This window comes from Acomys russatus, chromosome 20 (assembly GCF_903995435.1).
Source record: "Acomys russatus chromosome 20, mAcoRus1.1, whole genome shotgun sequence".
NCBI classification, from domain to species: domain Eukaryota; kingdom Metazoa; phylum Chordata; class Mammalia; order Rodentia; family Muridae; genus Acomys; species Acomys russatus.
In genome coordinates this window covers 30733899-30739659 of record NC_067156.1, presented here as the reverse complement: position 1 = coordinate 30739659, position 5761 = coordinate 30733899, and the positions used below count along the sequence as shown (strand labels likewise).

Sequence of the window (5761 nt, the reverse complement as noted above, 5' to 3'; positions counted from 1 at the left end):
GGAAGAGCATCCAGTATTTTATTTATTTGTTTGTTTGTTTGTTTACGTATTTTATATACAATGCTCTGCCTGCATGTACACCTGCAGGCCAGAAGAGGGCATCAGATCACATCATAGATGGTTGTGAGCCACTGTGTGGTTGCTGGGAAATGAACTCATAATCTCTGGAAACCCATTCAGTGCTCTGTCATCTCTCCAGCCCCACATCCAGTATTCTTAATGGTTGAGCCATGTCTCTGGCCTTCGATGGCTTTTCTGAATGCCAATTTTCATGCCCATAACCTACAGTTAATCCGGGCAGTGGTGGCTCATGCCTTTAATCCCAGCAGCACTCAGGAGGCAGAGGCAGGTGGATCCCTGTGAGTTCAAGGCCAGCCTGGTCTACAAAGCGAATCCAGGACAGCCAAGGCTACACAGAGAAACCCTATCTCAAAAAATCAAAAAAACAAAACAAACTCTACAGTTAAGCCACCTCTATAAAAAAAAAACTTTCCTTAGGAATAAAATAACAAGAATAGAATAGATCCGGGAACAGTAACTGACGAATGCCAGGGAGTAGGTGGGAACTTGTTTCGGACTCCTGTGACAGTTTTCCTGGGAGTGCCCACTCAGTTCTCACCCCTGACGACCAGTGCTGCAGAATTCCTTCCACAGTTACATACACAAAGGCTGTCCCTCCTGGAACCGCAGAAGGCGGACAGACATTGCGGTGCATCCTTCACCTGCTCCCATTTATGTACTGACCTTGTAACCAGTTGGCTGCAGCCAGGCCTCAAGTCTCCAGGCTACAGTCTATTAGCAAATGCGTCCTCGTTTACTGACAAACGCACAGAACTCATCTATGCTTTGTCACTGTTCTATGCCTGCTCTATGTCTTGGGACTTCAAGTGATGAAGTTTTATGCAGTTGGGTGTTTTGCTTTTTAAATAGAACTATAGATTTCAAGAAAAAAAATTGTGTTAAATTAAAAATCACTCTGGATTTTGAAGTTCTTTGGTATGTTAAAAATGGGTGAAAATGATTGAACAAAGGGGATTCTAATCATCTCATCAAGAAAGCAAAGGTAGCCAGGTGGTGGCGGTGCATGCCTTTAATCCCAGCACTCGGGAGGCAGAGGCAAGTGGATCCCTGTGAGTTCAAGGCCAGCCTGGTCTACAAAGCCAGTCCAGAACAGTCAAAGCCACACAGAAAAACCCTGTCTTGAAAAAAACGAAGGCAGTGCATGGAAAATAAATCTAGTCATGGATCTTTTCTGAAGGTCAGGCCATATGACCATTCCTCTTCCCACATCTGATAGATTTCGCAAACAGAGTTCAAGTCCCTTTACTTGGCAGAAGCCAGTGGGAAGAATGGATTCTGGTACCTAACATCCATGGGGTTGAGCCCCAGCTCTCCCACATACTTATACGTAACCTTGATAAAGTCATTTCATCTGAGTTTCAGGCTGTTCTCTTATAGACCAGGGACTGTGGCAATCTATTAGTTACTTTACTTAGGGCTGTGACAAAGTACCTCACAGCTTAATGGAGGGTGTTTTGCTTTTCTCCACAGTTTCAAAGGCTTCAGCCAACGGTGGCCTGGAGGCTGTGGTAGAGGAAAGCAGCTCATGTCATGGTTGCCAGGAAGCAGAAAAAAAAAGATACAGAAAGGAGTCAGGACAAGATGTAGCCCCATGCCCTTTAATGATCTACTCCCTCCAGCTAGACTATACCTCTTAAAGCTTTCAGGAGCCACCCACAGCCAGGCATGGTAGCACATTCCTGCCATCCCAACACTAAAAAGACTGAGGTTGGAGGGTTGCCAGGAGTTTGAAGTCAGCCTGGAAAACATAGCAAAACCCTGTTTAAAAAAAAAAAAGGAAAACTACAAGTTGACATGGTAACACCTAAGATCCAAGTATTTGAGGGGTAAAGGCAGGGAAATCGGGAGTTCAAGGTCTTCTTAGCTACATAGGGAGTCTTAGCCTGGGTTATGTGAAACTTGGGTCTCATACACACACAAAACATTGTTCCCAGAAATTCTGAAAGTCACACCAACACTTAGGGACCAAGGCTTCAACACACAAGTCTGTGAGGACTGTTCCATAGTTAAACCTTAATGCACAGTATGCAGTTCTTGCTATGGTGGGGTATGGCTACAAGCAACAGAGCTGAAGTAAGAGAAGAAGTCATTAGAATCCACAGAAGCATGGATGTGCACACATAGGTGCAATAGGTGCAAGTTCTTTCAGCGCGGGCAATAAGACACCTGTTCAGATGCTCCTGTCAGCTGCATGGTATGTTCTTCCATCCCTTGTTTCTCCTGACTGATGCCCAAAGATTCCAACACAAGACACTCATTGGCTGACACAGCTACTGGAGACAGGGGAAAACAGAATTGGATGTCCCTCACACACAGAGAAGAGTCGCATGAAAAGTATCCACAGAGGCAACTGCCCAAAATGAGTATCTGTGGCAAAGTGATTGTTGTGAAGACTAAATTAAGAATGTGCTTAAAGCTCTTAGCAACTTATTAGAATGTAGCAGATGGCCAATAAGTGACAGCTATTATTATTGCTAAAATTACTATTATTTTAACAGCTTCCACGGTAGCCATAAGGAGTGAGATGGAAGATGACAAAAATACATTTGTTTTAGGTGAATTCGTGATGAGAGAGTTGGGGGGGGAGTGACATTGGCACAATACAGACCCAATACAAAGGCCTAACGCATCTGAGGAATGACACTAGAAACATCATGTCCAACTCATGGACTATCTTGGAAGCCAGGGTCAGTGTGGATGCTGAGGGAAGACTATGTTCCCTGTTCTAGACCAAAATGAAAAGTAGGTCCTCCCTGCCCTGCTCAGATTCCACCACAGCAGGAATACATTCCTCAGCTTGCCTAAGTTCTTCCATGTGAGCAACTTGCCCACTTAAAGGAGATATAGATCTGAGGTCCTCTTGTGTTTAACATTACAAGGACCTTGGGGAAGGAAAAGCTAGTGGTTATGCCCCGTTAAAAGCCGGGCATGGTGGCGCACGCCTTTAATCCCAGCACTCGGGAGGCAGAGGCAGGCGGATCACTGTGAGTTCAAGGCCAGCCTGGTCTACAAAGTGAGTCCAGGATGGCCAAGGCTACACAGAGAAACCCTGTCTCGAAAAACAAACAAACAAAAAAAGGAGCAATTTAAGAATGCACACAGAGCTGCGCATTGTGCAACAAGAATGGGGTTGAAGTCTACAAAGGGTAGCCAAGAATAACCATGTAGAACATGGAGCAAGGTCTGCTGAAGACAGAGGCGGTGGCCGAGGAAAGGAGAAGGTGCTGTAGCCATGCACAGTGCCCCAGAGACTCTGTCAGAGAAGGAGCCGAACAGTTGAGTTGGGAATTTGCTAAGGTGAAGAAGAAATCCAGACTCTGCCTCATTGTTGGCAGCAAAATGGGTATATCCAGCAGAGCGCATTTGGAAACTTGGGATCAGCTCCCTTCAGGAATTCAAGCAGAATATCGCCAAGGGGTGGCAAGACGTGACAGCACTCTCTGCATACAAGACGACATCTGAAACCTTCTCAAGCTGGACACAAGGGTTCAGCTGCATCTTCATCAGGTGGCTCTGTTGTCACCAAAAAGCTGGAAGATGTTTAAACAAAAAACAAAAAAACAAAAAACCTCCCTGTATTAGTTAGATTAGTTAGGGTTTTATGGCTGTGAAGAGACACCATGATCAAGGCAGCTCTTATATAAGAAAATATTTAACTGCGGCTAGCTTACAGATCAGAGGCTTAGTCCATTATCATCACAGCAGGAAGCATGGCAGCCTGCAGGCAGGCATGGTGCTGGAGAAGAAGCTGAGAGTTCTATATCTTGATCTGCAGGCAGCAAAAGGAGTCCGTGTGCCACACTGAGCTTAATTTGAGCATAGGAGAACTCAAAGCCCGCCCCCACAGTGACGAACTTCCTCCAACAAGGCCACACCGCCTGATAGTGCCACTCCCTAAAACCAAGCTTTCAAACACTGGAGTCTGTAGGGGCCTTCCTATTCAAACCACCACACTCCCCAACTTTTAGGCTTTTTGAGAAAAAAGCTGAAAACTTAAAGGCTAAAGTAGAGGGAACCAAGCCTGCTGGGCAGTGATTTTGGAAGTCCTCAATTCCACAACAAATGCTCGCAGTGCCACAAGCTCAGAGCCGCCTCCAGAAGGAGGGGAGGGGGTCCCTGAGTTGCTGGCCTCTGCTGTGCTCCCTACTGCCAGGTGCTGCAAGTGAGAGCCAAGCACGTCTTGCCAATGTTCATGGCCGCAGATTTTTACCAGATGTGCTTTTGTTCAGCTCTACTCATTTCTGTGACCAAATAGTTTATGAACTAAACAAAGTGAATCCACCTTCACCTCCACTCAGGGGAAACACCCTTTAGTGTGCATCAAAGGCCCTCTGCATAGGAAACAACATGATACAACCCTGACAGTCCCTGAGACATTCACCAGACTGCCAGAAAGATGCAGGTGACCACTGTGTTTCTACTTTACAAAAATCACTCAATATCTGAAATTCTAGCTTAATCCTCCTATACAAGTCTTCTCCCCCCACCCCCCATTTTTGAGTCTCTGTATACTTGATTTCTAACTAAATTTTCTTTTCTAAAGTCTGATTTAATAATTAATTTTTAATAAAATTTTGGAATTATTTTACTTTTAAAAGAGAAATTACCAGTTACATTTTTTTTCCTTAGATAAGCAGATTTTGTATGAGGACCATTTCTTGGGTCTCTGAAGACATCAGATTAGAGTAGACAGGTGTGTATGTACTCCAGTAATTCTGTAAGTTAAAAAAAGCACACAGAAGTTAGGCCACGCCATACAGTGCAAGCGGAGGAGGATGCCGCAGAGTCACCTGGAGGCCTGCCAGCCAAGTGGCCCACACACACAACAGGAGCCACTACAAAGTGAAAGTATGTGCTGGACAGGTGGGAGTGGAAGGAAAACAGAACAGGTAGAGCACTGTGGAGAGAAGATGAGTCATGAGGGCACAGAGAAGTAGCCTGTTTTAAGTAGCCTGCCCTGCCACTTGAGGTCCTGGTGAAGCCGCAGCCCGTGACGCCGCCGAGAGCCATGTCTAGGTCGGTGGCCATGCAGCAACAGGGGGTCTGGGTTGGTGTCTGTGGCTTATATTACCACTAAAGACTATGTGGACGGCCCTGCTTCAGCTGCTACCTGGATCCACGTAGATGTCCAAGGACTTTGCAGCGCTGGCTACACCTGCGTGTAAAAAGATCTGTGTTGCTGATCCAAAGCTGCAGGATCTCCATGACACAGAGCAACAACAGGGTAACCAAGAGGAGCCCTGGTGAGGATCTAGTATTGATGGTGCAGTAGAAGGCAAAGGCCTCAAACCAGATCAATGACTCATGGCAATGAACATTTGCCAGCAAAGTGGGGACAAAAGGGTACACTATGGGGCACACTGTGACACACGACAGCTTCCATGACAAGATGTTTCCTATGCTTTGTGTTGTTTTGTTTGTTTCTTTCTTCTTGGGGGGGGTTGCAATGGCAGAGAGTGGATATGAATGGATGAGGAGATGAGTAGAATTGGGGTGCATGATGTGAGACTCACAAAGAATCACAGTTTTCTTAATGCAAAAACTCAACGACCAGTGGCTTGAGTGTCACTCATAACACCCATATCCTTGGTAATTATTATTTGTAGCAGTAGCCATTTCAGTATATTTTAAACATTTTTACAAGGTTAAATTTTATTTTCAGGGAAAATTGACAAAATAA

At 45.4% G+C, this 5761-nt stretch overlaps 1 pseudogene; it reads left to right on the top strand.

Annotated features, from left to right (window-relative positions):
* The first annotated feature begins 3243 nt into the window (after positions 1 to 3243).
* LOC127204785 (tumor protein D52-like) lies at positions 3244 to 4247 on the top strand (annotated as a pseudogene).
* The last annotated feature ends 1514 nt before the right edge of the window (positions 4248 to 5761 follow it).